The sequence below is a fragment of the Pelodiscus sinensis genome, chromosome 4 (assembly GCF_052426305.1).
Source record: "Pelodiscus sinensis isolate ZL-2025 chromosome 4, ASM5242630v1, whole genome shotgun sequence".
Lineage (NCBI taxonomy): Eukaryota > Metazoa > Chordata > Testudines > Trionychidae > Pelodiscus > Pelodiscus sinensis.
The window spans coordinates 17,707,101-17,728,556 of NC_143055.1; the positions used below are offsets into that span (position 1 = coordinate 17,707,101).

Here is a 21,456-nt window from a genome sequence, read left to right on the forward strand (position 1 = left end):
GTCTAGGGGGCTCCAGCCTACTAGACTTTTGTGTGCTCCAGCCCTGCGGTGGGGGCAGCACAAGGAGCTGGAGTGTCAGTGTAGTCTCCTCAATGCTGGGGTGGGCTTGACCCTTGGGGGCTGGATTAAGACAAGCGGGGGGCTGCGTCTGGCCCCTGGGCCTGAGGTTCCCCACCCCTATTTTAAAATGAGCATATTGGGTTTACCCTATTAATTTAGAAAAACAAAACTTTTTTTTTTCCAAAAAATAATCTTTTGAGCACTGTAACCTGCATGAAATTTAAGATAGGATAGGTAGCATGCAGTTACAAACTGACTGCTGTGCTTTGTGTCGTGTATCTATTCTATAGCCTACCTTCTCTTTAAAAAAGGACGAAGTACTGAGAGAGCCAAGAATTCTGGAGTTCAGATGTCTTGTACTTCTCAGTACCCTCTGTCTGTTGATGATAGATGAATGTGTACTACAATGTGTGTCAATGTACTCACAGTCAGCTATCCTATCTCTTACTTTGAAGGGAAAATATGATGGAATATCTATCCAGTAAAATAGTAAATATTTTAAATATGCTTTCTGTTTGTCATAAACAAATACTGGTTAACTGTATTGTACCAAAAACAAATCTTCTGTGGCTGTGTTTTTAATTACAGGCGACCCCCGCACTTATGACCTAATTGGTTCCTAGAAAACTGTTGTAAGTCAAGCCGTCGTAAGTTGAACTCTTATTTCCCATAGGTTCAGTGTTATAAATGATGGTTCCATTCCTGGAAACCCTTTTCATACCCTAAAAATACCAAAATTGAGTACAGAAATGGAGGAAAACTGAACTAAGTAGTTCAAATAATGCACAAAAATAACTAAAAAGTGAAGACCGATGTGACGGAGACACGCATAGTTCAAGCAGCAGCTGCAGACTGGTGAGTCTGACTGACCTTGTGCGTTTCCCGTTTTAGGATGACACCTGGAGTCTGCACCGTACGCCATCGTAAATGCGAACTGCAGACGTAAATTGGGGTTTTTTAGGAGCTATCTTGCATGGAAAAAAATGGTTGTAAATGCAGGGGGTTGTAAATCAGGCAGTCATAAGTCGGGGGTCGCCTGCATTAGAAATAATGTTGTATGGGAGTTGGTTAGAAAAACCTGTGCCATAATGGGCTAGAACATTGAATATTGATATTTTAGAGCATCTGTCTGAACAGTTATTTGCAGAGTTTTGTGCTTTCTTTAACTAGCTAAAAAAATCTGGAAATGTAAAATGTTAGCTTATTCATATTACTAAGCTTTCTAATGTTGGACAGAATTCCTTAGCCTTGGGGCACAGTTGACATAAGCACTGGTATTTGACATAATTTGAAACTAAGCAATAAACTATAAAGGTGGTTTAAGGATTGTAAAGTTACAAGATTTCCTCAACAGGTGGTATCCTGTTTCTTGCCCCCTACTCTGCCACTATCCTTAATTTAGGGTGATCTTTAGTGCCAAAAATCAATTTAACTTCCACTTCTGTAGCACAGACTGTAGCTATTTGGTGTAATGCCTCCCATAGGTAAAACTGGAGGTGTAGGATGAAAGTGAAAAAGTATATTCATAGTGAGGTGTAAAGCATCAGATATTACAGTGGGGTCATGTTAAAGATACCTAGTTAGAAAGCCAAATGGCTAGTTGTCTCCAGGACTGAATTTTTTAAACTGCATGCTCTCTTATGGTGCCTGCCTAAGAAAAGACTTCCATATTTTTCAGTTAATTGCCACTTTTAAAGTCTAATTATTTAAACTTCATCATAAAGAACTCTTAGGTTAAAAGGGCTTTATATAATGGTCTAAAATCTATAATCTGTGTTGTCTATAGAATAGTGGGGGCAACTTGTGACCCATTGGGGTACACTTATATGGCCCACGTGACATTTGGTTTACCATTGCCTATGCACATGATTGCCAGATTGCACTGGTTTTTTTTGTCCACATTTTTTCCCTGCCTGCATTACTAGTGACACCTACATGCAGTGAGGTGCATGCTGATTGCACACAACATTGCCTGTGAGAGCCGTGCACTCCCTCTGTATCCAGAGTGCTGCTACAGTTCAGTTGGCACACCCTGAAATTTCTAAGTACACAAGCGCAGTTACCAAATTACCCTATTTTGGGAGACTGTTTTGATTAAGGCAATCTTGCGACACACTGTGATGGATGGATGGAGAACAATTAATGCAGCCTACTCACTAGCCTAAGTTGCTCATCGCTGGACTATAGAAGCCACCTTCATTTTCAGTCTGCTGCGTGAGATGTTTGAAATAGTCACAGATCTGATGCTTCTCAGAGAAACTAGACCTTCTTGTCAACATAAGTCTGCCATAAGAAAGCTTTGTTTCTCTCCAGTCAAAAATAAAAAACATACACAACAAATTACAAACTTACACTTGAAAACAATAAATGATGGTTATTTTTATTCAGCGTTCAGAGTATTGAGATCAAGATTCCATTTTTCTTTTGCAACAGTTGATAGATATCATAAGCAGAAAAATGAGCATTATTCTTTTGTCTTGCTCCTATGTTTTATAATGAACAAGCATTCAGGGAATAGAAGATGAGGCTAAGTGAGATGTTTTAAAAATATTTAAAATCAAAAGGAAATTATGAATAATTTTAAGAACCATGATAATCAAAGCAGTGCATACACATATTCTCCTGTCAATGTACAGACAGAGGATGTTAAGGACTACTCGGTTCCTTCCTCCCCCACCCCCCCGCCTCTATCAGAAGCAGCAAAGGGGGAAGGGAAGAGGGGGTACTTCAAAGCAGCAGCACTGCACAGCTGATCCTGGGATCAGCTGTGTGGCGCTGCCCCTTTGAAACGAGGCATCATTCAAAGGAGCAGTGCCATGCGGAGACAGGGGTCAGTTGGCACTCGCCAACTGGGCTCCGCATGGCATTTCTGCTGAACCCGGGATTAGCTGGGGAGTCCCCTGCTGACCCCGGGCTCCAGGTGGCATTTCAAATTGGCAGCGCAGCATAGAGGTCAACAGCGGACTCCCAGCTGACCCTGGGCTCAATGGGAGTGCTTCCGCTTTGGAATGCACAAGAGCCCCTGCTGGGGACTCTGTTTCAAAGCTGGCACGCTCACTTGCAGCTGGGAGTCAGCAGGACTTCCTGCTGTCCCCAGGCTGTATGCGGAGTTCTGCATTCCTCCTTTGAAATGTACAAGAGCCCCCGGTGGGGCTCTTAGGCATTTTCACATTCCTGCTTTGAACTGTACATCAAGTAGTCGATGGAAATTCCATCGACTACTTGACTAGTAAATTAACCGCTAGTTAACATCCTTAGTACAGACCCTGAATGACTTATTGTCAGGTTTGTAATAGTGAACCAGCATTCTTTAAATTGGTTTTTCTGGTGCGGATTAGTTTGAGGAGAAAAGGTTTGAGATGATAAAACTTGCCATCTTGATGCCATACTGTTTATTGAAGCAGAGTATCTAGTCACACTGGCGTTCAGAAAAGGCTCTCTATAGAAATAAATGCCCATGTTATAGTTTCATAGTGGAGCCAAGAAGAAGCACGTACATCCTCAAGAGGATAAAAGGCAGTAAAGATCTTGAGGAATGGTACAGAATAAGGATGTTAAGTAGCGTGTAATTCATTAATCAAATAGACAATGCAGTTTTGCATCAACTATTCGATTAGTTGATAGGGTGGCCACAGCATTTCAAAGTGGCAGTGCCGCATTGCTGATTCTGGGCTCTGTTTGGCACAGTCACTTTGAAGTACCCCCCCCTATCTCTGCTGCCTCTGATAGAGGCAGCAAGGATGGTGGGAGCGACTAGTCTGCTGTCCTGTTGACTATCCGATAAGCATTTGCGTATTGGTTAGTTGACTAGTCCTTAACATCCCTAGTACAGAATGCCTCTGACCAAGTGGGTTTTTGCTCTTTAAAGCTGATGTCCAAATACATCTGTTAGTCTATATCTGCAAAAATGAGTTCTGAGGCACCTTAAAGACTAACATGGCTACCTCTCCGAGGCTGATCATGTCACTGTAAGCTCAAAGGTGATAGCATCACACACTTTGAATCAAATAATTTGAAGAATTTCATATGAGAAATATGTATTGCCAAAAGTTGTGTTTGGATAGCTTTTGTGAATGAATAAACAAATCTGTGTTTGCAATTCAACAGGCATGATATTGCTGAATGAAATCTGAACATAGTCAGTAGGGTGTTTTTGATTGATAAGGTCACACTGTAAAACCCATGTGTAAACCTCTAAATGCTTCATTATCAGAATTGTCAGCCATCACATTTATAATCTTAATGGGATAGGGTCTTGAAGCAAGTTCTGAAGAAAACCTTCTTAGCCTTCCAATGGAAATCAGTTTTACTTTCTAAACTAACCTTTTTGCTGATGTAACCCATACTGAAACAGACTGTTTGTGTGTTTTTCTTGTTAATAAGATATTTACAAAGTGTAGATCCACTACTTAGTGCATTAAGTTTCTGGTTAATGTTAACAACAAAGGGGAAGAAACACAAGCCAGAATAGGGGAAAAAAGAGTTAAAGAATTTTGTGATAAGTCAGATGTGTTGAAGTCAACAGGGACAGGCAAAATTCACGCTCAGGTGAATTAGCACTACGGGAAGCTATCTCAAGTATCTTATGGTTCTTTCTTCAGTCCTCTCTGTCCTCCATACATTCTCAAAGATAAAGATATGATACCCATTACTTATTTAGGAAGTTTTAACCAGTTTGCAAATTTTTGCTTGTAACACGGTGTGACTCTCTGTCCCGGTGCCTCCTGCTGGACCCTTGGGGAATTAGCTTAATTCAGCCCTTTGATTGGTGTCTTGCCTGCTTTACATTTTTGTCTGGTCTCTGTCTTGTATCAGGACCTGCGTCCCTCCTAGACCGCAGAGTCCTTTCCTCAGGGTATTACCCTGCCACAGTACCCCCACACTGTGGGGTCCAAACCCCTCTATACCCTTGTTGCCTTAGTGACCCTAGAGCCAGTCATCATCTAGCCACTGCCTCGGGCAATCTGCAGTCTGAAATGGCCACTTGTCATTGACAAGGGGTATGGACCTGCTTCCCTGGCTGCCTCTCTTGAGAGCAAGGCCTCAGCCTGGGAGTTTGCCTGGCCAGGGCTTCCCAGCCCTACGTGCCTTTCCCCAGCCTTGCTCTGTGTCAGGAAGACTCTGTAGTTTCCCTGGCAGCCAGGTCCTTCCTGCTCCACAACTGGAGCAAGAATATATCTCTCGTGTACTCCAGGAGCCCTCATTTAATACAACGCTCAGATGGGCCCTAATTGGCTGATACAGGATAGTAAAGCATTTGATACAGTCTTGCATGACCTTCTTATCAATAAACTAGGGAAATACAACCTAGATGGAGCTACTACAAAGTGGGCGCAAAACCATTCTCAGAGAGCAATTATTAATGGTTCAGAGTCCTGCTGGAAGGGCATACAAGACGGGTTCCGCAGGGGGTCAGTTTTGGGACTGGTTCTGTTCAATATTTTCATCATCAACTTAGATATTGGCATAGAGAGTATGCTTACTAAGTTGGCAGATGATACCAAGCTGGGAGGGTTTGCAAGTGCTTTGGAGGATAGGGTCATAATTCAAAATAATCTGGACAAACGAGAAATGGTCTGAGGTAAATAGGATGAAGTTTAATAAGGACAAATGCAAAGTACTCCACTTAGGAAGAAACAGTATTTCACACTTAGGCTATGTCTACACTGGCGCAATCTTGAGCCAGATCTATGCAAATGAGGCTGTGTGGAATATCGCTGAGCCTCATTTGCATACCTAATGAGCCGCCATTTTTGCAGAAGAGGCTCTTGCGCAAGAAGGAGCTGTCTACACTGCCCCTTCTTGCACAAGAAAAATCCTCTTGCGCAATGCCGTTATTCCTGAAATTAATCAGCATAACAGCATTGCGCAAGAGGGTTTTTCTTACGCAAGAAGGGGCAGTGTAGACCTCTCCTTGCGCAAGAGCCTCTTCTGCAAAATGGTGGCTCATTAGGTATGCAAATGAGGCTCGGCGATATTCCACGCTTAGCCTCATTTGCATAGCTCTGGTGCAAGATCACGCCAGTGTAGACATAGCCTTACAGAATGGGAAGAGACTGTCTAGCAAGGAGTACTGCAGAAAGGGATCTAGGAGTCATAGCTAAATCTAGACCATAAGCTAAATCTGAGTCAACAGTGTGACACTTGCAAGAAAAGCAAACATGATTCTGGGATGCATTAACAGGAGTGTTGTGAGCAAGACACAAAAAGTAATTCTTTTGCTCTGCAGTACAATGTACTGATTAGGCACAATTGGAGTATTGTTTCCAGTTCTGGACACCACAGTTCAAGAAAGATGTGCAGAAATTGGAGAAAGTCCAGAGAAGAACAACAAAAATTATTAAAGGTCTAGAAAACATGATCTATGAGGGAAGATTGAAAACTGGGTTTGTTTAGTTTAGAAAATTGAAGATCAAGAGGTGACATGATAGCAGTTTTCAAGTATCTAAAGGAGTGTTACAAGTAGGAGGGAGGAAAAATTGTTCTCCTTGGCCTCTGAGGACAAGCAATGGCTTAAATTGCTGCAAGGAATGTGGTCGTCTAACCTCAAAAAAGGTATACTGGTATTAGAAAAGGTTCAGAGAAGGGCAACTAAAATGATTAGGGGTTTGGAATGGGTCCTATATGAGGAGAGATTAAAGAGACTGGGTCTTCTCAATTTGGAAAAGAGAAGACTAAAGGGGAATATGATAGAGATATATAAAATCATGAGTGGTGTGGAGAAAGTGAATAAGGAAAAGTTATTTACTTGTTTCCATAATAGAAGAACTAGAGGCCACCAAATGAAACCAATGGGCAGCAGGTTTAAAACAAATAAAAGGAAGTTCTTCAAACAGTGCATGGTCAATCTGTGAAATGGCTTGCCTGAGGAGGTTGTGAAGGCTAGGACTACAACAGGGTTTAAAAGAGAACTAGATAAATTCATGGAGGTTAAGTCCATAAATGGCTGTTAGCCAGTATGGGTAAGGAGCGGTGTCCCTAGCCTCTGTTTGTCAGAGGGTGGAGATGGATGGCAGGAGAGAGATCGCTTGATCATTACCTATTCGATTTACTCCCTCTGGGACACCTGGCATTGGCCACTGTCGGCAGACAGGGTACTGGGCTGGATGAACCTTTGGTCTGACCCAGTATGGCCATTCTTATGTTAAGGAGGTTTAGGTTGGACATTAGAAAAAACTTCCTAACTGTCAGGGTGGTTAAACACTGGAATAAATTGTTTAGGGAGGTTGTGGAGTCTCCAACACTGGAGATATTTAAAAGCGGGTTGGACAGACATCTTTCAGGTGATGATCTAGATCAGTTTCTCTCAAACTTTTTTGATAAAGTACCCCCTTAAAAAAAAAAAAAGTACCCCCAGTACCTACATTTTCTCTCTCAATTTTTTTCTACTATAGTAACACTTTTGTTTAAACAACTTAATTGTAGCTGGGTGGGCGATGAAATTTTTGGGTTTAAAAAGTATAAAAAATACTAAAACGCTGTAAAACTTAAAACAAAAATTGCGTTTTCTCCAAATGTCAGTTGTTGACATACCCCCCCCCCCCCCCAGACTTCTTGAGTACTCCTAAGGATACGTGTACCACTGGTTGAGAAACACTGATCTAGATGGTACTTGGTCCTGCCATGAGGGCAGAGAACTGGAGTTGATGACCTCTTGAGGTCCCTTCCAGTTCTAGTATTCTATTCCATAGCTGCAGGCGCCACAATCTCAATCCTCTCCCAAGGCTAAGTTTAACCCACGCCAGGACAGTTCAGGGCAGACGCCCTTCATATTGCCATATAAATTTAGGAACAAAGCAATCATTAAAGACGATTATTTAGACAGACTTTATATAGGAATACTAGAAGATATACCTGGCAGTGCAGGAGTCTGGATTGGGGAGTGAGGAGTAGGGATGTACAATCCCTTTTAATGGACTAACCCTTTAAACATATTGTTTAACTGATTCAAGGAGGGCTGGAGTGGCCCCTCTGCCCACTGCTGGGCTGGAATGCCTTACTTCCGCCACAGGCAAGGGCTGCACTGGCCAGAACTGATCAGAGCAACCTCTGTCCGCCACAGGTCTCCCATGGGGCTGAAGCAGCCCCCTGCTCATGGCATGCAGGGAGCTGCTCCATCCCCACCAATTAACCGGTTATGCCTTCACATTCCTAGTGAAGAGGGGCTCAGGGCAGGGGTTTCGGTGAATGGATGTGTGCAGGAGTCAGGGTTGGAGGATTAGGAGGGAGGTCAGAGGGCATAGGAGTCAGGGCAGGGATGGGGACAGCTGATGAATACTCGCTGGGGCTGTAGGGGCTACCCTTCCTGGCCTCCAGGAGCTGCCCAGGGCAATGGGGACCCCTCCCCTTGACCGGTTGGGTCAGCTGCTCCACAGCTCTCTAGGGTACACATGCTTACTGTCTTCTCATGATCATTCTGGAGTGTAACTGTCCCTGATACCACAGCACTCCCTTTGTTTCTCATCAAATGAAATCACTTTCAATGCACATCCCATTTTCTTGGCACAACCAAACCCTTACCTTGCTTTAAGTTATGATAAGAGGAAGCGGCATACCACGTTTAGTGGTCGTAACTCATTCCCTTTAGGACAGGGGTCGGCAGCCTTTTCAAACCAGAGCGCCAAACTGTATCAGAATTCAGAACAAGTGGTCAAAAAAGAGCTGCATAAGAATACCCATTTGAATGACTGCAAATATACAACTTAATATTATTGATAATTTACATAATGATTAATAATAGCATAAATGAAATATACTTACAGAGTTTATTTAATGGGACTTCTGCTGATGCATCTTTTTGCACATTCCTTGGAAGTTTACTTCATAACTAGGGATGTTAAAGACTAGTTGACTATCCGATAAGCATTTGCTTATTGGATAGTCTGTCAATTTTTGAATTTAACTGCAATCCAAGATCTCTCTCAAACCCAAATACCCTTGCCCCACCTCCTTCCCATCACTCCTCTGAGGCCCTGCCCGTGCTCACTCCATCCTCCCTCCCCCATCCTCACTCACTTTTATCAAGCTGGGGGCAGGAGTTTGGGGTGCAGGAGAGATTCAGGAGTGGGACTGGGGTTTCGAATGCAGGCTTCAGCTGGGCACCACTTACCACAGGTGGCTTCTGAGTGGTGGTGCAGGGGGCGAAGGCAGGCTCGCCTCTGTCCTAACCCTGCACCACTCCCAAAAGCAGCCAGCAAACTCTCTCCATCCCTGCCCCTCTCTGGTCTGTGGAGGTGGGGTACAGGGTGGAGGGAGGGGCACCCTGAGATCAATACCCTCCTTTCTCTTCTTTCCATGCCCTGCACAGCAAGCAGGAGGCTCCTACAGATCAAGGGGTAGCTCCAAGGTAGAGGGCAGGAGCAGCACAGCAGTGCTGAGAGGGGCAGCTTGATAGCCTCCTGACCAAACCTGTCAGGATCACCTGTCAGAGGCTCCAAGATCTACCAGTACATCCCGATCTACTGTTTGGTGACCTCTGACCTAGAAGATGATAGGTTTATTTAGCATAATTTTTTCCTTGACAAATCTATGCTGGCAGTTACTTTTCAGCTTAATTTTCTGTGCTGATAGGGTTACAGGCCTAGTAGATAGATGGAGGACTGGAAGGGGAGAAGCAGTAGATGTGATGTATGCTGATTTTGTTTAGGCTTTTGACATAGTCCCTCATGACCTTCCAGGATAGACTGATTTAAATACATGTAATTGGCTAACTGTGTAACCGCTGAAATTTTCAGATGATATACTTGGAGTGGCAGCCCATTTCTCGGGAGTTGATGTGTGCCCGGATCCAGTTTTTAAGCCATCTTTTTCTGTATCCGAGGCAGAAGTGCCGAGAGCGGCAGCCGGCTCCTCAGGAGCTGAACCAGGAGCCACTTGTAACCGTTTGAGTAACCAATACACTCATGCTTATTGGTTACCCGATTAAACGGCTATATTCTTACAGCTCTAATTTAAATAGTTGATTTAAATCACCCCCTAAAATATTTATTTAAATCAAGTTATAAAAGAGCTGAGACTGACTGTGCTTAATTTCGGAGCAAGCTCCATTATACTCACTGGCACTTCTGTTTTTTGAGAAAACAAGTATAGAATGGGGTTCCCTTGGTAAAGGTGAGGTATGCTGAAGTAAAATAGGGAGTAGACTTATGGCATCACCATTATGGTCTGGGTCGTGATGTTCCAAAGTAAGGGGCCTGTATTATATAATTTAAAATAAGAAAATGACAGGAGTATCTGACAACTGTAGATTTCTCTTACTGCAACTTTCTGTATTTAATACTTGGGGGAGAGATTCTATCTAGTTAACAGTTAAATAAGCCATAAGGACTAGCTAAGCGAAACATTTTTTTTCTAGCAACATCCAACATAGCAAACACCTTAGGAATTTACTTGCCAAATCAAACTTTTAGTATAAGGCATAGAGAGTCTTGAAAAATGATGCATTTAAAGTGTATTATTTAATTTATTAACCAGTTGATCCCATCAGCCATATCCACAGCTTCATCCACATCTTTTTTGTCCAATAAGCAGTTTTCCTTATGATTCATTCTTGCAACTAGGCTCTGCATCATCTTCTTGCACTGCTTAAACTTGACACATTTTCCTTTTTTTTTTTTTTTTTTTTTTTTTTTTTTTTTTTTTTTTAAATCCAGGGAATGAAATTCTTCAAAATATTCCCAGATAGGGTCTCTCTTACTCCCAGAAGCCATGACAGTTTTTCTTTGGTAAAAGTGTGGGGATATATAGAAAGCTGTGTGTGTGTGTGTGTGTGTGTGTGTGTGTGTGTGTGTGTGTGTGTGTGTGTGTGTGCGCTGAATAATGTCTTTGCTTTTTCCAATTTGCTCCATTGTTTGTGTCTACGCTGCTTTCATCCTTTCCTATATTGCCTCTTTTTCTTTCTCTCTCAAAACTACTAAGCTGTGCCTGACCAAGGGCCACCACCAGAAGCACAGAACAAAACCAATCCTACCTAGCTTGTTTATTTCTTGGCACGTTACTATTTAGGCTGAGAAACAGAAATTAAAAGCCCAGAATGTTCAAGAAGCAAGCTAGTAGTTAGGCTGGACCAATAAGAGCCATTAATTCTTTTTTTTGAGAATGTAAGTGTATGTGTAGCATGTTTATGGTGATATATAATTGTAACTGTTATTTTTAAATGAGAAATTTAGGATTATTATTGATTTAAAAAAAAAGAAAAATAAGATTTACATTTAAAAAAATACAATTTTTTTTTTAAAGTAAAAAACCCATCTATTCTTATCCACACGCTGACATTTTCATAAATAAACCAGGGAAGTGTGACTTATAGATGAAATGATAAGGTAGATGTATAATTGCTTGAAAACCCCTTCTCAAAACAGTTATCAGTGGCTTGCTCTCAAACCATATCTAGTAGGGATGTTAGTGATTGTTTAATTTAATAATTGTGTAACTGCACCAAATCTTAGCAGTTATATGATTATTTGATAGTTTGCGGGGGTGGCAGTCAGTGCACTTCTCGACCCACTCCTAGGGCACGTCTAAACTACATTTTTCTTTCAAAAGAAGATATGCAAATTGATGCTGAATTTGCATATCTTTTGATTGCTTTTTCAAAAGCGGATTTTTTGAAAAAGCAAGCAGTCTAGACACGGTTCTTTTGAAAAAGGGGTTTGTTTTTTTTAAAGAACCGTGTCTAGACTGCCTGCTTTTTCGAAAAAATCATCTTTTGAAAAAGCAATCAGAAGAAGATATGCAAATTTGTGCTCAATTTGCATATCTTTCTAAATAAAAATGTAGTCTAGACGTGCCCCTAGCGAGCTTCCTGCCACCACCCACTGCTGCCTCTGAGAGGCAGCTCTGTGGGAGTTGATAGTCATGAAGAGCCATCTTGAAAGCTGGCTTCCCGAGTGTACCAGCTCCCACCTGCCCCTCTTACCCTCTGCTCTGCTGCCTCTCTATCAGAGGCAGCAGCGCAGGGATGGGGCACTCCTTCTCCCCACAGACACCAACTCCTGCCCCCCTCCCTTGCTGCTTCTGATACAGAAGCAGCAGGGTCAGGTGTACACATAGTCATTTGGATTAATTGATAAGCCCAGTCTTATCAGTTAATTTGTTTAAATGACTATACACTAACATCACTAATATCTAGGGGAGTCCAGCAGTTGGTCTGTCCTGTGTCTGGTACTACTGTCTTTAGTATTTTCATTAATGATTTGGAGTATGTAATGAAGTCTGTCTGTCTAAATTTGTGAATGATACTAAGCTGTGAGGAGTTGCTAGTAGGATAACATTTAAAATTGCCTTGATAAATTGATCTGAAATCAACAAGATGAAATTCAGCAAAGACAAATGTAAAGTATAACACTTGAAGAACACGATCAGATTCACAACTACAAGATGAGGAATATCTGTCTACGTAGTATTGCAGACAAGGATGTGAGGGTTATAATAACTCACATTACTAAACATGAGGTAACAATGTGATGCAGTTGTGAAAAAAAGCTATTTGGGTGACAGCTGGAGTTCTGTCCCACTCTGATCACCACACTTGAAGAAAGATGTGGTGAAAGTCCAGAGGAGAGTAGAAAAGGTGATGAAAAGTTTAGAAACCCTGATGTCTGAGGAACGGTTAAAAACCTTGGCATGGGTATTCTTCAGAAAAGACAATGAGATGGGGATTTGGAAAGCATTCAGCAATGTTAAAGGGTGTTACAGAAAGGATGGTGAGCAGTTGTTGTCCATAACCATTGAAGATAAGATAGAAGAAACTTTTGGCTTAATCTGCAACAAAGGAGATTTGGCTAGATATTGGGAAATCTTTCAGACTATAAGGGAAGTTAAGTAGTGGAATAGATTACCCAAATAAGTGATGGAATCCCCATCATTGGAGGTTTTTATGAACAGATTGAACAAACACCTATCAGGGTGGTCTCTGTGTACTTGGTCCCAGGCTATTACACATCACTTTTCTTATTGGTTAGTAATCAGAGGTAAGTATGTTTGGATTTGAGGTACTTGTTAACATGAAAGAGTAGGTCTTCATACAAGTATAAGGGTATGTCTACACTACATGGCTCCGTCAATGGAGCCATGTAGATTTGTTTATTGGGCAAAGGGAAATGAAGTGGCGATTTAAATAATCGCCGCTTCATTCAAATTTACATGGCTGCCGTGCTGAGCCGACAAACAGCTGGCTAGTCTGGGCGCTCCCCTGCCGACATAACGGGGCTGCCGACCAAGGGCTTTGATGTCGGCAGGGGAGCGTCCAGACTAGCGCGCTGAGCGGACAAATAGCTGATCAGCTGTTTGTCGGCTCAGCGCGGCAGCCATGTAAATTTAAATTATTTAAATCGCCGCTTCATTTCCCTTTGCCTACAGCCCTCATCTACATGGCTCCGTCGATGGAGCCATGTAGTCTAGACACAGCCTAACAGTGCCTCAGTTAAGAGCTTGATTGAAGTTAAGTAATAGTACAACAAGGGAGATAATCAATGAAATCTATAGTAGCAAGTTTAAAATGGATGAAAGGAAATGCATACATAATGTGTATTTGCCATTGAAACTTCCCTGGTAGATTCCAAGAACAAAGCAAATGAAAATGTCCTCAGCAGTTGCATAAAACAATTCTTTCTCAGAGCATAAGTTCTTATGAGGAATAGGTTAGCATATACTTCTTGTTAAAATGTGGAGCTTGGCTGATGACATTATGGGAGATTTCACCTTTCTGATACTCATTTTATGCATATGTCATCAGATATGAAATTCCTTAATAGAATGATTTGAGATCTATTTATAGTATGCTAATTGCTACTGCCTTGTTTCTTCCTACAGTGAATGTTGCAGAATGGGTTGGTCAGATCAATGGAGGTAATTTGGATGGTTGTCCGTGGTTAAGTGGTTATGAGCCAGCTCCAGTTCAGGGTTGTCTATACCTGTCTCCATAACGCTAGCTGTGCTGGTAGAACCCTCTAGTATGAAGATAGTCGTAGCAATGTAAGTGTGTTTATTGCAGTGTACTTGATGCCAGAGACTAGTATGAGCACCATTATGCCGTTATTGCTGTGCCCACACTAGATGATTTTATTGGCATTACTATACTGCTAAAACCCTCCTTGTATAGTATCAGAGGGGTAGCCGTGTTTGTCTGAATCCGCAAAAAGTGGCGAGGAGTCCTGTGGCACCTTATAGACTAACAAGTGCTGGAGCATAAGCTTTCGTGGGCAAAGACCCACTTCGTCTTTGCCCACGAAAGCTTATGCTCCAACACTTCTGTTAGTCTATAAGGTGCCAAAGGACTCCTCACCTCCTTGTATAGAAAAGCCTTTAAACTAGGGATGTAAAATTCCATTTAAAAATACCAGGGCTTGGGATGGCTTTGGTGGGCATAGGGGTTGGGCGTGGGCTGGCCCGGGCGGGAGCAGGGTACAGCCCTGGTTGGGGCTTAGCCCAGCCCGAATGGGGACAGGACATGGCTTGTTCTGTCCAGCTTTACCCCCAGCATTGGTTCTTTTGTGCAAATGGTCAGAAAAAGTATGGGCAAAATGACATTGATCAGATTTGTTTAATTAGCTTTGCTGCACCAGGTGTGGTGGGCCTGGCAAGGCTGGAACTGTCTCTTGTGATGTGGCGCGGTAAGGGCACTTATCCAGCACAGCAGGCCCTCCTGCTCGTACTTTCATAAGACACTTTTTCACTTGCTTATTGATTCTGGAAGTTGATGTGGTCCCTCTTGTCATTGTAAGGCAGTTAATTTTCTAGTTTCTCCTTTACATTGTGGGAATAGGTGGTGAGTCTCCTGAGTTAGGAGGAAGTCAGAACACTCCCCCCTCCTGGAGCATGTTCTTTATAATAGATTCCTTACTTAAACAAAGTTGCTATTACGCTACTGAGATGTGTAGACAACAGACCACATCTGTCAGCTCATTCTCTCCAACCTAGACAGTTCTAGCAGTCACTTAAACTTTATTTCACCTGTCACAGATAAGGGATTTAGTCCTTTTTGTTCAGACAGAGATAAGTTACATGGAAACATTATTTTTCTTAAATAAAAACAAGCTTTCATATTATGGTTTGAAACCTGCTCCTTGAAAAACAAAAAACTAGAGCAGTGCATCTTTGATGAATAGTTACTATATGTATCTACCTTTTAGAGTGTGTCTGTCTGTGAGTTCATTCATCTATGAGTCTGTTCATTCAAGAACCCCTAATTGGTAAGCGCAAGGACCACCAAACTTGGTAAGCAGCTTCCTCTTATCCTAACTTAAAGCAAGGTCAGAGTTTGGTTGTGTTAAACAGGAAGTGCCTGAAATGGGATTGTTTTCCATACCATGGAAAGGGAAGGGTCTGATCCGAGGAAGAGAGATGCATAGTGACCAGGGAAGAAAGCTATACAGCAGAGTGACAGCTAGGGGCAGCCACACCAGGAGGAGGCTGGCTAGCTGGGGACAGGGCTTCCCACATTACTGGCCCTGGACAAGGTAAATGGCCACCTGCCCCAACAGTGCTTGACTGGGAGGGGAGAAGGCCCTGCCATCACAGCCCCCTCACTCCTGGGGCAGGGCAACGCAGTCCCCCCACCCCTGAGGAGACACAGTGGCTGGGAAATGTGGCTTGGCCCTGGGCCACCCACAGGCCAGAGGGGGGAAGCGAGGGGGAGGGGAAAGCTGCAGGGCTAGTCTGGCCTCTTGAGGCATGCTACCCCCCACCCCCAGCTGCAGGGCAGGGGCGCTGGAAATGCCCCCTTTTCCTCCAATCCGGCTGCAAGGGGGACTGCTGGAGGCCAGGGCTGATTGTTGGACACTAACTCCTCCACCCCTGAACCAGCTCCAGGGTGAGGGGTTTGGAGTGCAGCAAGCCAGCTTCCCCCAGTTTCCGCAGGAGGAGCTGCTGCCTGAGTAGCACCACCCTTGCTTCCATGGGCAGTGCCAGAAAGCTCTCTAGCTGCCTTCCCTGGCTTCCTAGCCCAAATCCTGTACCTCCCACCTCTCTCCCACTGAGTGCCCTCATCATTCTCCCCCCTGCCCTGAGTCCCCCCCCCCCTCCACTAAACTGTACTGAGCTCCCCAATCCACCGAACAAACTCTGTTCCCTAATTCCCCCATCCCATGCTCTCACTCCAGCACCCTCCACCTTGCCCCCTGACTCAGTGCACTCTCTGCCTTGGGATGTGAAGGACTACTCGACAGGATAGTCGACTAGTCACTCCCCCCCCCCCCCCCAGCTGCTTCTATCAGAGGCAGCAAGCAGGAGGAGGAAAAGGGGGTACTTCAAAGTGGCAGTGCTCCTTGTGGCATTTCAAAGCGGCAGTGCTGTGTGGAATCTGGGGTCAGAGTCCCCAGCTAATTCCAGGCTCCTTGTGCTTTTGCCTTTGAAGTTTAGCTGCCCCATTGACTAATTGAATATCAACTATTTGATTAGTCAGTTACCCGATACTTAACATCCTTAGCCCTGAGTTTGGCTCTCATCTCCTGCCCTCTCCCCTGGGCCCCGTCATTTACATAAAGCATGTACATTTTCCTTTACGACACTAAGAAAATTTACTACACTTCAGGACCCAAGCAACGCAGGGTACATCTGCTAGTAGGTGAATGTATTGGCCACTTACACCTTGTTTTAAAGACGTAATAAATGATTTAATCTTTCTGTGTAAAAGCAACTTATAAAGAGTTTGAACTTCAGCATCTTATGCATGCATCTTATTTATCAGTGTGTCAGACTCTAAGTTTTTAATGCATTGATTAAAACATCTAACTTGCTTATATTTAGCATTCCATGGGTCAAATGCTTTTGTTTTGACAAAAAAAATTTGATCTAGAAAGAAATTGATGTAATAGGGTATTTTTCTTGTACTAAGTAATTTTTGTTGAAGTTGGCTGTAATTTTGCCTTCCTGTGTTAAACATGTTCTTAGCTACACACCTGTACTGCAAGACATTCATGGAATTCTGAATGTCTCTTTGGCATCATGATTTCAAATACAGGAGAATGTGAATAAACACATATTCAAATGGCGGCATTTGATATTCAGAAGGTATTTTCCATTCCTAATCTTTTTATTTCTACGTGAATCAAGTTGGGATTCATTTAATATTTATCAGAGAACAACCAGAAATTTTGCATGGAATCAAGAGGAACAAAGGAGGAAGAGATAAATTAGCTTCATTTTATGTTTTCCCCCTCAAAAGGCTTCCTACAGAAAATCTGCCATCTGTTGGCTTTTTTCAAAGTCAGTTGAAAGCCTGATTTGTAGATGCTAAGGGTGGTGTTTGTGGATAAATGTTTTTATAAGTTTATACTCACAGATGTTAGAAGGAAGGACATTTTTGTGCTGCTCATCTTAGGAGTTTTCGTGAAGCCATAGAGGAAGTTCAAGTGAAGTTTTCTTTTGATAACTTTCTTTCCATTTCCTTCATGTGGCAGAAAAACATTCCTACTTGACTACCTCATAATGTCTGACTAGAAAGAGCACCTCTTGAGGTTTGCTACCAAGGTGGTAGAAAGAAATAAGTAATACCCTATAAATGCGCTGAATAGTCTGGACAGTAAAAACTAAGACTGTGTCATCAACATCACATTTGACACTTGATTCATCATGTAACGGGCACTCAGCTAGTTGAATTATTAAAATACGCTCAAAATAACTTGCTCCATGGATGTACTAAGGATGTTAAGGACTAGTCGACTATCTGATAAGCAATTGCTTATCAGATAGTCGAGTTGACTAGTTGATTTCCCCCCCCTTGCTGCCTCTATCAGAAGCAGCAAATGGTGGGGGGGGGGAGGAGAAGAAGGGGTACTTTCAAAGCAGTGCCACATGGAACTGACTCCGGGCTTCATGAGGCGCTGTCTCTTTGAAACGCTGCTGCAGCATTTTTGTGGAGTCTGGGGTCAGCTTAGGAAGTCCCCAGCTGATCCTGGGTTCTGAGGAAATGCCACGCAGAGCCTGGGATCAGCTGGGGAGTCCCCTGCTGACCCCAGGCTCCATGAGGGCGCCTCTGCTTTGAAATGCACACAAGAGCCTCCGCTGGGGACTCTTGTACATTTCAAAGCTGGCACACCCCATGCAGCCTGGAATCAGCGGGGCTTCCCACTGGCCCCAGTCTGCACTCAGAGTTCCGCATTTCTCCTTTGAAATACAAAGGAGCCCTTGCTGGGGCTCTTGTACATTTCAAAAGAGGAATGAGGAAGTGCCCATCGACTACTCGACTAGTAAATTACTCGATATTGAACATCCTTAGTATGTACAAGTGTTCCATTAATATAAACGATATATACAAAGCTCTTGCAAGAACATACATTTGCCCCAATAAAACGGAGACCTCTAATGTTCCCCCCTCATCTTTTTTGAGTGAATTTTTTCCATCCATATGCAGAATACATTTTTATGTGCTCCAAGACATGTGCAAATGTGCCCACCAACGGAAACAAAAATCTAAGATGTGGGTGCTCCGCTAAGCAGCTGGGTGGCCTTTGAATCTCTTGAGTGGCCACAAAAGTGAACAGCTTATAGAGAATACTTCCGGTTTCTCAATTCAAATCCCCGTTAAAAGAAGCAAAAACAAAAAATACCATTTCTTCATTTAAAGCAATCAAATGGTGTGTTCAGATGCGACAAGTGCGTTCATGTGAAAATAAATATCCATTGTTTTCACACAACTACTATGCAGCCCCGTCACTTTTCCATCTTCCTTCTTGCTGTTGTAGATGATGCTTAATGGGTAATTGGTCAGTATCCTATTAAGATAGGGGTTGACAACCTTTTCACACCAAGAGCCAAACTACATCAAAATTCAGAACAAGTGGTCAACAGAGCTGTATAAGAATGCCCATTTGTATGAATGAAAATATACAACTAATATACACTTATCAATATTATTAATTGACATATTTAATAGCATAAATGAAACCTTGTACTCAAAGACTTCATTAAATGGGAATTGTGCGAAAGGATGCAGCAGCAGATTGCTTTGACGTTTACATCATAACTGGTCAAATCCAGCTTTATGCATGCATTCAGGCTGTCTTCTGGTAATCTTTTGGCAGGGTGCTGGAGATGTGTGAGGGGCTCAGGATGGGATTTGGGTATATGAGGGGCTCAGGGCTCGAGGTTGAGGTGTGTAGGGGGCGGGAGCGTGATGGCAGGGGACTGGGAATGTGGGGGGGGCAGGAGTTTGGGGATGTGCCAGTATGCGGGGGCTCAGGGAAGGGGTTCTGAAGTCTGATGGGCTCAGGGTTGATGTATATGTGGGGGTGCAGGCGTGTTATAACACTGTGGCCAGATGGGGGCTGGATCCCAATTTTGGGCTTGTTGGCCAGGCTCCATTTTTAAATGAAGTAAAACATAATGTTCAACGCAAAAGGTTTCCACATTGTCTTATTTATGGCAAGAATGGGGAACCTTTTTTTGGAACGAGGGCCCACAGAAAAATCACCCACTACCCACTGCTCAGTTCTTGTGGGAAATCAGTTGTGGCTTTGTGGCTTCCAGTCATATGATAGTCCACTGCGCAGATAGCAGTCCGAAATAAACAGTCTTTAAACCCAGGCCCTGGATCAGGGCTGGGCAACAGTAACAAACAAACAGTTGTAAGGCCTGTAACATGGCTCAATTATTTATCTTTTTGACCATCTCATTTCATTCAGTATTGTTACACTCTGATGTTTTCAGGACAAAAGGAGGAGGCAAGATCTGAAATGTTATCCAGATATGCAAGTAAGTGGGACAGTTTGCACAGTGGAAGACAAAGAACAAGTAATTGAGAAGAGTTGAGGGAGGTAATCATAGAATCTATTTTGGAGGAAGAAAGGAGGGAAAGGTGAGAGTCAAACAGTACACATAAATCAGGAAAGCTGTGATCTTAGAGGTCATAAATGAGTGTGTAACAATACCAACTACTGAAGCAGTCCCTGCTTGCCCAGGGTTTCCCGCTGTGTCGCCTCTGTCTTTTTAAATGTCATAAGAGCCACGGGAGGCTCTTACTACATTTAAAAGGCAGAGGTACAGCCAGGATAGCAAGCACCCTACCTCACCCCTTATCGACTAATCGATTAGTTGATTGAAATTACACCAACTACTTGATTAGCTGAAGAATTGAAATTTAACATCCCTAATCCTAAACCTCTTTATGTCATGGTCTTTGTCTCCTTTCAACTGCACAGAAATGTTCTCAAATTTCTCATATCCTAAACCCAACAACCTGTCATTGAACCCTGTTTGTGCTTCTCATTTGCCTCTAAACTAGGTACAATGACTGCCATTCACTGAATTTACTCCTTGATCCAATATAAACTTTTTGTATGTATAAATGTTGAGAGAGGGGAGAGAGAGAGAGACTAACTCTGATTTGCTCTGGTTAGGGCACTGGTGAGATGTGATGGGTCCAGATTCAAGTCCTTGTATTATCTCCTATATTATAGGTGGATTCCTGATGTCTGGTTTTGAGCAGAAATTCTATCAAGGATCTGAAACACTGTCCTGATTGTTGTTGAAACCACAGCTTTCCTGCAAAAAACTTTGGTTTCAAAGTATTGGGATTTTCTGACTAGGAATTTTCAAACTGGTTTTTTTTTTTTTTTTTCAACCTTTTCTTCCAGTCCTTGCAATATTTAATTTTGTGTTGTGTGATGTTCAGAGATCTACAGTTTTCCTTTCTGCTGATGTGCATAGACAGTGTAGTTTTAATTTGATTATTGAAACATTTTTCACTCTAGCTGCCTGGTGTTTCAGGTTAAATTTCTTTTTGTCAAATGACTTTTTAGTTTAGAAAAATATGTGAGAATGAGAGTCCATATTTTGTTGAAAGAAAAATATTAATTTCTTATGGGAACAAATGCAATGGGTTTGTAAAATACAAACCTATTATTTCAAGAAACTGTTGTTTCTTATCTGTTAACCTTCATTGTTATATGCAGGTCCCCCCACCTTACTCCTGTGCTGCTGCCTTTAGATCAGTCCCGCCATGTGTAAACGTGTAAGTGCTGACATTTTTAGTGGTTACACAATTACCTACATAAATGCATTTTAAACATCTTTAGTTTCAGGTAATAGCTACCTTGGGAGCACACAAGATGAAAGACTGTTCCCAGTATAATCCTAAAAAACATACTGCAGTTCAAGAAGTAACAGGACAAACTGCTAAGTAATGGTGACTTCAATGTACCTTAATTCAACGTATTTAGGGAAGAAATCTCCCCAAAAACTAGTACTATGGCATAGTGTCACAAAGGAGGTATCAGTTGTCATCCAGAAGTCAGTCATTAATTGATAGGGGTTTGCACAACAGTACATAATGGTAGACAGCTATACAGTGGTTGCACGTTATGGTTTTTCTTGCATCTTTTTTGAAAGTATCTGATTATGGGGTTAAATGAATTTGTCTCTGCTCTGAACTGCTATAGCAGTTCAGATTTGATTTAT

General features: G+C 42.6%; 1 protein-coding gene across 5 annotated transcripts in view; it reads left to right on the forward strand.

The window, feature by feature from the left end:
• NSD2 (nuclear receptor binding SET domain protein 2) overlaps positions 1-21,456 on the forward strand; it is a 189,292-nt gene that overhangs the window by 4,103 nt on the left and 163,733 nt on the right. The window contains exon 2 of one of the 5 annotated variants that reach the window (XM_075930892.2): positions 734-915. The exons of 3 other annotated variants lie outside the window; for them this stretch is intronic. The gene's annotated coding sequence lies outside the window, so the exon portion shown is untranslated. Of the gene's footprint in view, positions 1-733; positions 916-20,994; positions 21,011-21,456 lie in introns of those variants that run through there. One more of the 5 variants, XM_089777771.1, reaches the window with a different exon arrangement.